The sequence below is a fragment of the Podarcis liolepis genome (assembly GCF_965112155.1).
Source record: "Podarcis liolepis genome assembly, chromosome: 1".
NCBI classification, from domain to species: Eukaryota; Metazoa; Chordata; class Lepidosauria; order Squamata; family Lacertidae; genus Podarcis; species Podarcis liolepis.
In genome coordinates this window covers 64,316,507-64,328,629 of record NC_139554.1, presented here as the reverse complement: position 1 = coordinate 64,328,629, position 12,123 = coordinate 64,316,507, and the positions used below count along the sequence as shown (strand labels likewise).

Genomic DNA, 12,123 nt, shown 5'->3' with positions numbered 1-12,123 from the left:
AAAGCATGTCAAAGTGCAAGTAGGGAAGGTAAACGGCGTTTCCGTGCGCTGCTCTGGTTCGCCAGAAGCAGCTTAGTCATGCTGGCCACATGACCCGGAAGCTGTACGCTGGCTCCTTCGGCCAATAAAGCGAGATGAGCACCGCAACCCCAGAGTCGGTCACGACTAGACCTAATGGTCAGGGGTCCCTTTACCTTTACCTTTACTATCCTTTATGAGCTAACATGAATAGCTTTTCACCAGTCTGTCTTGTCCTGGATACCTTGGCATTGTGAGGAATAACAATAACATTACCTTCAGGTGGAAATCTCACTTCTTCAAAACCAGAGACATCCAAGTTCATAAAGGATGGGGTTAGAAAAATCTTTCTTATACTCAACTTGCTGTGATACTTTCCCTAGACACTAGAAAACAGAACTTGATCCACTACCAGCTTCATTTGGATCTCTCTGGCTAGAATATTGGGGTGCAGATCTAGTTTGCATCCCCACCTAATTGTCAGGGATCCAGCATAAAGATAAGAGGCTCAGAAAACAGAACACAAGCTCAAAGAGTAGCAGTTATTTTGTATTTTGGAGTCATTCTACAAGTACCAAATATGCTTTGTCCACTTTTCCAGTGGTACTTTCTTCTAAAGCGAACTCTGAAGATGGTTCTTTCTATATTTCAGATACACAAACTAGCCTCTGTAACTTCTGAGAAAGTAAGGAAAGTTCTTATTTACAATCGGGTGAATCAAACTAAATCATTGTACATTGTAGTTCTTGGACAGTCTTAAATAAACCTGGAAACATGGCCTAAACATAACTATTGATTCAGCAAAATGGAGTGGAGGGTGGGGCAGGGCGCCATTTTGTTCAGTATCAGCCAGGTTGAAGGAGAACTCTTTCAAACTGATCCATGGCTTCCCTACGCACTTAGCAGAATCACAAAAAACTACTTGTCCTCTATGCTGGATACAATGTGTGGGGTCAGGTACCTTCTACCACATGTGCTGGACTTGCCCAGTGGCTGTCACAGCTCAGCCCAGATAAGGAAGGCACATGTCTGACAGTTAACTCTTTATTGGCAAGTGAAACACTAACAGCACCTTCCACGGTGCTCTGAATGGGTGTGCATGGGTATGCACACACACACCTCTAGCCTCTAGGCAACTGTCCACAGGTCTCAGCCCTATGGCTCAGCTGGAGCAACAGTGGTGCCCCTCCCCTCAACCAGCTTATATCCCCTCCTCTAATGGGTTGCATGTCTGCAACCTGAGACTTGTCCTGCACAGAAGTTGTCACTGCTTTTCCCTTTTTGAGTCCCTCCTGGTTCTAGGAGACAGTGGAGCAGGGAAAGGTAAGGAATCAACTGACCTATCCCTCACTGGATTGTCACTTCTTCCTCTGTCACATCCTCCTTGCCTTCCTCTGCTTTGGCTGCCCTGACTCTCCTTCTTCTCCTGGGTCCTGCTTTGTGGGTGGTGTGACACCCCATAAATCAATGGTTCCCTCTCCTGGGCCTCTGCCACACACTCTTTGGAGCCCTGCTAGTCCCTGCCAGTGGCCCAGGATTTCTGGGCACTTTAGTTGGCCTAATAACAAGCCAGCTAGTACCACGTAATCCTTTGAAGCTGCTCCCGATTATATTTGATGGAGAAGAATCTGATGTGCATGGAAGGAACCTGTTGACTTCCTTTATTCTGGTAACAAGAATTGAAACTGCAGAACACTGGATAATTACAAGCTTGAGCATGATGAATGAGTGGTACAGCTACTGTAGGTATGGTCCATAGCCCTAATGGAAAAACTGACAAAGCAGACTGGAAAGAGGAAAACAGAAATACTAGATAATATTTCATAAACACTGGTTTAGCTTTATCTCATGATTACCCTAGAGAGAACTCAGCTGGAGTCCATACTTAACATAGAGAATATTACAGAAAGATCTGGGATAAAATGTATACTATATTTATTTTTTTAATGATCTTATAACTTATTTATAGCATAAATGGCACTTTATTTTTATTCTTCTACATGATTGGACCAATGAAATATGTAGTTGATACTTACATAAATTGTATGACTGCTCTTTGTTCTATTGTTATTTAATGCTGTTATAAAAACTCATATAAATAAATTATTAAAAATAAATAAATAATTTCCTTTCCCTCTCTTCCCCCTGTATGTAACTCACACCTTCAAAATATGCTTCATAAAGTTGGGGGAACCCCCAAAGCAGAGTTAGGGGATACAGGAGTGCCTGGGGCAGGGAAAAGGATGGTGGATTCTCTTGTGCAAAAGGGAATCATTTTGCTCACACAATGACTTTGCTGGATACAACCCATTGTTTATTTCTCATTGAAGATGTGGTTTCCTACTCTAACTGGTAAGGTCAAAAGCTGATCTTTCTTACCAGGAAGGGATGCTATCCTAGATGTAGATTCTAGTTTCTGAATTGGAATGCATAGTACGTAAACCCCTCCCCCCCCAAAAAAAACTTGTTTAGTTCTCACTGGCAACTTTTGGGCAACTTCTCCTGTTACTGTAATAAGAAAGCTTTTCTTGTTAATATGGTGAAATCCAAAAGCCAACTGGGACATCATTTGATGTGTACAGGTTCTGAATCTTCTCACCCATTATAAAAACCGTGTGCTTACGAAAGGCTCTGGAACATACATCTCTCCCAGCTTTGCACATTTATTTAACTGCTTTATGCCTCAGAAGCTGTGCATTTAAAATAATGACCTAAATCCTACTTTCTCTTGGGGTTCAATTTAGTGGATTGTGTGAACAACTATTCCTTCTCTGTTTTTTGGCATCCTTTTTAAACATTTAGAACTAACTGTGCCCCCCTTTAGGGCTTCTTTACATGATACTGCTACCGTGTAGAATAATGTGAAGCAGACTCCATGTAAGGATTCAAACATTTAAATAGGCTCTGTCATCTTTTATCTATACTGAAGCTACTTTCTTCATTCAGTTTTCTGGTTTAACTCCTTTGAATCTCCTCCATATGTCGATCTCCTTATTGAACATGGTACTCAGAATGTAAATGTTCACTTTGGTGTCTTATCAGTGCTAGTTTTAGCAATAGTGACTCTGCTAATATATCTTAAATCATTTTGCTACCTTGTATTCAGATTATCCTCCCTACATCATTTAGGATGTTCTGTTTAAGAAATAATTCTCTGTTATCCAAAACATATACATGTAGTTCTTTTCCACAATGTAGTTCTTTCCCCACCCCCAGTCAAACCAGCCTCCCACCCTGCAGGGGGGAAAAGCTTGGTGGTGCTCTGACAATGTGATCACAAATAAGCACTGCAGAGGTTTGGCTTGGTTTGGTTTTGCAAAAAGCAAAACTGAGCTCAAAGGAAACACCTTTGGTTAAGTGGGATGAGTGGCAACATGAGAATGGGTCTTTTCTGTGGTGGCTCCCCACTTGTAGAATGTTCTCCCCAGGGAGGCTTGCCTGGCATCATCACTATATATCCGTAGGCACCAAGCGAAATCCTTTCTCTGTAACCAGGATGCTTAAAGGTTCTGTGGCTTTTAAAATGTGTTTGTGTGAGGGGGATTATTGGCTTTTAAAAATGAATTTTGTTTTCTCATTTTGCATTTTTATGTTGAACTGCCCTGTGATCTTTGGATGAAGGACGGTATAATAACAAACTATATCTATATCTATATCTATATCTATATCTATATCTATATCTATATCTATATCTATATCTATATCTATATCTATATCTATATCTATATCTATATCTATATCTATCTATCTCTATCTATCTATCATCTATCTATCTATCTATCTATCATTCACCTCCGCTAGGAAACATTTTATTTCCTGCACCAAGACAGTATTTCTAAGTGGAATATGATTTACATTTGAATATGCTACCCCAAGATTGGTGTGATGTTAAATGCAGATGAAAAAATCCAGCAAAAAAACTTCTAAAATTACCTTTAATGAAAGTACCTTTAATCTTCATTCCAGTCATAGGGAGAAACTGCAAATGAGATAGGAGACTTGTATACCTGAATGCAAGTAGAGGGGCTGTGGGAGATTTTGCCTTTCCTACAGTGACTTGCTTGGATCTTGTACACTGATTGCCAGGTAATTTTGGCATGGTGCCCCTCACTACTTTACTTTGACTGTGGCTCACTGCTGGACCCGGATTACAAGTTCCTAAGTTCCTATACTTAGAAGGGCTTTAGGAACACAGGAAGCCACCTTATACCAAGTCAGATCATTGGTTCATTTAGCTCTGTATGGACTACATTGAATTGGCAGTAGCTCTCCAGGGTATCAGCACTTCCTGGAGACTTTCTACATCCCAAGTATGTACTATATCAGCACCGAGCCAGTATCTCTATAATCCTGTATGATCCTTTTTTGAGGGGAAATGCTTTCTTTCTATCTATCTATCTATCTATCTATCTATCTATCTATCTCTGCTGTACTGCCTAAAAACGTGGGGCAAACTAAAAATAAATAAATAGGTCTTCTTATTTTCAGTAACATATTTTAAAACCTCTGAGGTGTTTACTTCTTTAGAAACATAGTTAAAATAACAGTTATACACCCTGCTTGGCAGGGGGTTGGACTCGATGGCCCTTGTGGTCTCTTCCAACTCATTGATTCTATGATTCTATGATTCTAGGAAGCAATGTGTCTAATATGGTGCTCAGTTTCATTATTCTTAAGAAAACATCAGAATTGCATCCCAGTTCGGACTGCATACGGAAGAACAGTGACTAATATTCATTGTTTGGCTAGTTCAGTATTTCTTTAAACTGTGTGGGAAGCACCTGTCCCCGGAGGCTGTTAGCTTCACCTAATGTGCATGACATGCCTAGGTCTTCACTTCCTTATTGAGAATGGCAGAGTGACAGCAAGCGAGAGAATTTCAGATCTGCAGGACTTGTGTGTCTGCAGAATTTGTGTGTGACAAAATGCTACCCACTTGCTTACCAAAAGAAAAAAATATATGCAGCTATTACTTTGTTCTGTTACTTTAGTATGTACTGTTACCATCTATGAAGTAACATAAATATGTAAATTACATTATAAGGAGAGACGGTTTTCGTTTACTCACTTTTATTTCTTAAAGGCAATCAGACACTTGAGAGGATCTTCCTTTATGATTCTCCATGTCAAACTGCCTTTGCCTAAGTATGACAAAAACTTATGTAAATGTATATAATTCCAAGACTACAGCATATAACTGCTTGGCTGTATTTTATATGTTTTAGAGACCCTGGCAATGTTTGCATAGTTTTGTATATTTGGTTGTGATTTGGTTTGGATAGACTCCACTCCACTGAAGATGTCTAATCTCTCAAGCTCAAAAAAGACAGAGGGAAGAAAGTGAATCCCATTGGGTTCAAGATAAGGCCAAATCGAACATGCACTCACATTTCATTGAACTTTGATATGGCTTGGTGAATTGGTAGGGTGTAGAGTTTGACTAAGGCAGCCCTGTCACAGCACTGACGTTGGAAAGTTCAGGGTTGGAAAGAAGTGCCCCCATTGCCCTTGTTCATACCCAATGCTAAACCAAAACAGGTCTTATTGCAAACATGCAAGTCATGGTTTGGCTTAGCATGTCAACCACAAGTAGGACGAACCTAAACAAATAAATGAAATATCACCTTAACCTCCCCACAAACAAATGAGAAGGACACATTAAAATATGTGGCAAAAACCAAGCTGGGAGTTCGGCTAGGACAATCCTGTGCTAGGGCTTGCTTTTAAAAAATAGTTTGGGGAGGGAAAGAAGGAGCAGCGTGTGGGGTATCCCCACATGCTCAGGCATGCCAGGAGGGAGGAAGAAATCTATATGTTGTCTATCTGCATGTGAGAGAAAACAATGTATGTATTGTGAGGGGAGGGGAGAAGGAGATATCTATGTGTGGTCCATGGGGTCACAAAGAGTCGGACACAACTAAACGACTAAACAACAAAATGTGTGGTGTATATGTCCTGTTTGCAGGCTTCCCCAAGGTATCTATTTGGGCACAGTGAGAACAGGGTGCTGGACTAGACGGACCACTGGCTTGATTCTTAGGTGTTTTGTATGAGAGAGAGAAAAAGGGGGAGGTATGTATAAATGGGGGGGGAGGGAGGGATACATAAATGTGTGATTGTACGTATTTGAGGTGAATGAGTAAATGAGAGAGACAGGGAGATGCATGTGTGTCTGTGTATGTATTGTGAATGTTTGCATGGGTTCTTCGCATGTGAAAGACAGCATGGGGATGGCCCTATTGTATACTTTCCCTGATACCCTGCTGTTATTAGATAAGAAAACTATCATTATAAGTATATGGGAAAATCATTTTGGTGTGATTGCTACAAACAGGACCAGCAAGACATAGTGTTGACTTTCCTTGATAAGCCTGAGGAAGGGCAAGTACAAGCACCAATGATTCTGCTCTTTCTAATTTTGTGCTAGGCCACACCCCTACAGCAGACATTTTTTTGCTATGCAACACATCCCACAGTAGCCATTTTGTGAAAGGGACTGGCACCAATCTTAATTTTTAAAGTCTTTGAAACTCAAATTTAATAAACATCATTTATAAAATGTTAAACAATTCCATTTTTATTGTGTTTTTATTTTTATTATCAACTTTATAATTAAAAGGCCATCATAAACTCAACAGAGAATGACAGGCCCTCCGAGTGTCCTTATTTTCCAGAGACATCCCTGATTTAGAGAAGCCATCCCAGTTTCTGATTTGATCCTGGAATGTCCTGCTTTTTCTTAGGATGTCTCTATTTTCATTGGATGCATGTTGGAGACTATGGAGTTATCCAATCCCTGACTTGTCTGAAGACAATCTGGTATAGGAAAGTTTTTTTCATGTTTCATGTTTCATTATGTTTTTATATATGCTGAAAGCTGCCCAGAGTGGCTGGGGCAACCCAGTAAGATGTCTATAAATATTAAAATTACCATTCTGGAATGGGACGTCCCTATTTTCATCAGATAAATGTTGGAGCGTATGAAATGAAGGAGAGGGCACAGAAATATGGAGAGTAGGGTAGGAGAAACATTTTACAAGTTCTCAAGATGTAAGTACCATCACCAAATTTTTTACAATTTTTTTTACTGAGTATTAGTAGTACTACACATTGTTGCTAAAAGATAGTCCACAGAGGAAATACCTGTGCAGTGGAGATACAGTCTGTTGTAGCAGCTTTTTAAAAAATCTAACAGAGGTCTGGTATAGTGCTGGTAAGAGGGGCAGGATTCAAAGAACTGAAGAGAGGAAGGGGGCAGGTCCTGCTTTGATAATGGTAGCCTATTTCTACCAAAGATAAATAATGCAAATGGGCCACAATATTCTTGAAGAAAATGTATGAGAAAAACATTATTTGTCCTTGTCAGTAATAGTATGCAAATCTGCTATTCCCCCCTACCTGTTTATTAGAAGCATGCTGATTTGGGCTGGTGTTCACCAAGGTAATTATTACGTAGAATATCATGCTCAGATTACATATTGCACTTCATTTTATTTCATTATGAGATTTAAGACAATGTAATTGTTACTTGATAGAAGATAGAAAAGGTCAGCTTTAATTTTAAGTTTTAAAAAAGCTCCAGTCCTTTAACTCTTTTGTCTCTTGTTTGTTGAATTCAATCTACAAACCACAACTCCTTTAGAAAATGGGAATAAAAAATAGTACTTTAGAAACATAGAAACCTGCCTTCTACTTTGGTCTTGTCTACACTGACTGGAAGCAGCCCTCCAGGGCTTCAGAAGAGGTTTCTCCCAATACTACCCGCTGAACATGCTGAGACCTTCTGCATGCAAAGCTTGTACTGAAACACAGGCCTTCCCTTGTTTGAATGTTTTGACAAAAGGAGAGAGAGAAAATGTCTTCACTAAGGCATTATACACTGAGATTTCCTTTGAAGCATCATGGCAATTGAACCCAAGTGTGGAAGGGTGTTTGTTTCATGCCGCCGAGTTGGCAGGAAGGACAAAGAAGCTGATCAGGGGCTGCAACGGAAGCTGGAGGTGCTGAAGAAAGGGCCAAATGACACAAGAAACAAGCCCCCACCTTGTGCCACCTGTTTCTGTGTTGTAGCTCTAAACAACTTGCCCCAAACCCAAGCTGCCCGTGCACAAGACTGCATTGTGACATCCTCCTGTTTCTTGAACCGCTACCTGTTTTCCTACCTACACTCATCATGGTGCAATGGGTCAGTGTGTCTGGCTGTTAACCAGAAGGTTGGTGGTTTGAGTCCACCCAGGGATGGCTGTGGGCAGAATTCTTGCATTGCAGGGGGGTTAGACAAGATGACACTCAGGGTCCCTTCCAATTCTACAATCCTATGTTTCTGTGCCAAGCTGCCTTTCCTCTGAAACTTTCCCTTTCCCACAGTTGTCCAGGCTGACTGTTGTTTAATTGTTCTTCAGCTTGAAGATAACATAAATTGCAACCCTGTTTCTTTCCTCTCAGTTTTCAGTCAGGGTCAGTTCCATCATTTCTACTACTTAAGAGTTGTATTTTGGGCATTGGGTGGCTGTGGGCCCTTTTCCCACTCCTAGCCGAACCCTTAGCAAGTGGGAGGAAGGACTACTAAGCTTTGTGGGTAAGGGTTTGCAAGATTAGAAAATTCTAGAGAAATGCATTTTCACAGCTATGGAGTTATATGTCCTATGAAGCAATATTGAGAAGACCACAATATTTCTGTTGTCCCTTCCATATCATTTGTAAGTTGTTCTCCAATATATAACATCGTTTTCCAAGAGCAACCCACAGTTGAGGCTGCAGCATCTCAGAATATATAGAGCCATTCCAGTCAGTGAGTGATTAACCTCCTTCCCAATGACTGAAGGGTAATTGCTCACTTCATGCAACAATATTGTAAAATAAAAATATGTTATTAGATCGGAAGGGTGGCATGCAATCTATACTGGGTCCTTCTGTGATTTCCACACTTCCTGGATGGACAAATTGCTTCTGATTTTTGTAGAATTCTTTAATGCGATTGAGTAGTCTGCCTTTTGCTAACATGCTTTGTGGCCCAGCTGTGATATATACATTATGGGCAGGCCATAGCAAACCAACACCTTAGTTTCCATTACATTAAAAATACAGTTAAAAGCAGAAATAAATATACTCTAATACAGCTCTAATATCATGATTTGAAATATTGCAATCCTTCAGGATCTTAGTAAATTTATCCTTACAGATTTCTTTGCTTTTCTGATAAAGTTATAATTATTCAGCAGGGACTCATATTTAAGTATAATAATTTCTACTCATGAGTTAGCAGCCCTTAACGCTCGTGAAAGTTTAGGGCAGTTTCATATTGAACACCCTTTGTGGCCCCATTTTTGCATAATTGCGTAGATTGCCGCAAACAATTAAGCGGAAATAGAAATAAGGCATCATTCCTATGCAAACTGTCCTGAGAGCAAGACCCACTGAACACAGTGGGACTTACTGTTAAGTACATGCATGGGAATTGTACTATAATTAGAATGCCCCTCCACAAGTTACTTACAAAGTTCAACAGCATACAATAAGCACTGAGATTTGTCCATATTTAGTCAGAAGTGGTAAAATGTTGGGTAATATTTATTTATTTAAAGTCAAATATATATCCCACTTTACTGCACCAGGGAGATCAGAGCAGTCAGTAAAACATTGCAAAATATAAACAAGGGATAGAAAACAGTCAAAATCACAGCGGTCCAGATAACTTCAGATGAAACTATATAGCTAGTGTTTCCTTTGCTTCTTTATAATCACAGAGAGTCATAGCATACCTATTGATTATGGGGTCAAAAAGTATGTCACTTTGTTTTTAGCCTTGCCTTGTCCTTTGCACGCATGCTTGAAAAAGAGAGATTTGACAGCTATCTGGGGCACAAGGAGTTCTATTTTACTTCTTCGTGAGACATCGGGGGGGGGGGAAGCAATTATGTTAGGGCTGTCTGAAATAAAAAAAGAAATAAAATAACATTAAGTAGAATTAAATGTGATGCAGCTTTTCAAAAGAAATGCCTCTCAACTCTACTTCCACGAATCGCTGTTTCCACCTAGTGGCTGCAAGCGAGAAATGTTGGGTTTAAATTACAGATGCTATTTGAAAACACAGGCAGAAACCGAAAGAGAAGAGAATGTGCCACTAAGGGCAGATTTCATTTTAGGCACTTATACAGTCATTATATTGTTACCTATGCCAATGCAGCTCACAGATTGTCAGCTTTTCATTTATAAAACACAGTTTTCAGGGGGCTTGAACTTAGTTATTAAAACTCATACTGCGTTGAAGCCTGGCAGCTTAATCGCTCTTTCAGGAAAAGCCGTGTGGTGCGCGCTGCAAATGTTCGTCAACAATAGTGCCCAAGACCTAGCAGAATTCCCACAAGTCTCCTGATGTGCAACTGGATCCCCAAGAGTCTTTTGTTCAACAGGATGTCAGTGACCCCCCTCCCTTCCCACAGTTCTATAAGCAAAGAAAATAGTTGTCTTTATCTTTAAAATAAAAGGAACTAAAGCTAGGCAGTGTGCTTTGCACTGACATCTGCCATGGGTGGGGGGTGGAAGAGAAGAGACCCAGCACTTTAAAATCAAGATGCTATATACTGAGCCTCTGCTTTGTCTAGGTGCTTCTATTTCTGTGTCACTATAAAGCACAGACAAGGTTATTCCCTGTAGTTTCCTCCCACCACACCTCTTTATTAAGAGACAGGCAGAGAAGAGGATAGGGCTGCATTTGTTGGGTATGAAGTGTGTGTGTGTGTGTGTGTGTGTGTGTGTGTGTGTGTGTGTGTGTTTCAACGCCCTTCTTTTTGGGAGGGCAGAGGGGAAATTAGTCCTTTGGGGATTAATTGAAGAGGAGTTAATTGGAGTGTGATCTGAGAGGTAATGAATTGATGGTAAACTAATTCAAGGAGAATCAATTTGCAATGCTCTGGCTTGGAAATTAAATTGTTTTGTTTGTGAAATGTGCATTGCATTACAGCAGCGAATCCAATATCAAAAGAGTGGTTGGGTCTCATACCCCACCTCTGCCTTGTATTCAGTCTGTGGCTTAGGGCAAGTCACTTGTCTCCATGCGATGGTGGCCAGTGATATGCCTGAAGGAAGCTGATAAGGACATGAAAACAACAGCATTCCTCTCATTTGGCAGAGAGAGAGGAGGAGGAGGAATGGTGTGTGTGTGCGTGTGTGTTGTGTGTAGCTGCATGATCAAGAGAAATGAGAAATGGCACTAAGTATGGTCATATCTAGGGACGCGGGTGGCACTGTGGGTTAAACCACAGAGCCTAGGATTTGCCGATCAGAAGGTCGGCGGTTCGAATCCCCGCGATGGGGTGAGCTCCCGTTGCTCGGTCCCTGCTCCTGCCAACCTAGCAGTTTGAAAGCACGTCAAAGTGCAAGTAGAAAAATAAGTACCGCTCCGACGGGAAGGTAAACAGCGTTTCCATGTGCTGCTCTGGTTCACCAGAAGCGGCTTAGTCATGCTGGCCACATGACCTGGAAGCTGTACGCCGGCTCCCTCGGCCAATAAAGCGAGATGAGCGCCGCAACCCCAGAGTCGGTCACGACTGGACCTAATGGTCAGGGGTCCCTTTACCTATGGTCATATCTCACACTTTGCCCATCTCTAAAATCAGTACATTTTCAGGAAACCTTCTAACTGCTTCATTCCTTGATCATATAATTCAAACAAGACAACTTCAAGCAATGGGCTGTGAAAGTGGCTTTTTTAAAAAAAACTAACCTGTTTTATTTATTTATTTGTATAACAAACTAAGATTTTGTGGAAGTGAAACTGAATGCCTTCCAGCTGCATAGAGGAACAACAGGAGGAACAGGGAGCAAAGGAACCCAAGACTTCCTTCATTTTCATTCCAGCTCATTCATAGTTATGGACCAAATGTAGCTGGACTGGGATTTCATGTATCCTGCCTTTCTGAATCAAAAGAAGCAACTAGCAATAAAATCCAAATCCATTGTAAAAGACTAAAATAGAAAAACAATCCAATCAGTATCTATTAAATTAACTAAGCAGGAGTAACGAAGATGAAAGCCAACAGAGGGAGGGGAAAAAACCTCTCTCCCTCTCTCTATATATATATGTCAGGCTCAAACCTGGATAAT

The 12,123-nt window shown here is 40.7% G+C and overlaps 1 protein-coding gene across 6 annotated transcripts in view; it reads left to right on the top strand.

Moving 5' to 3' along the window:
• DCDC1 (doublecortin domain containing 1) overlaps nt 1–12,123 on the top strand; it is a 246,701-nt gene that overhangs the window by 181,348 nt on the left and 53,230 nt on the right. The gene's annotated exons all lie outside the window — the stretch shown is intronic.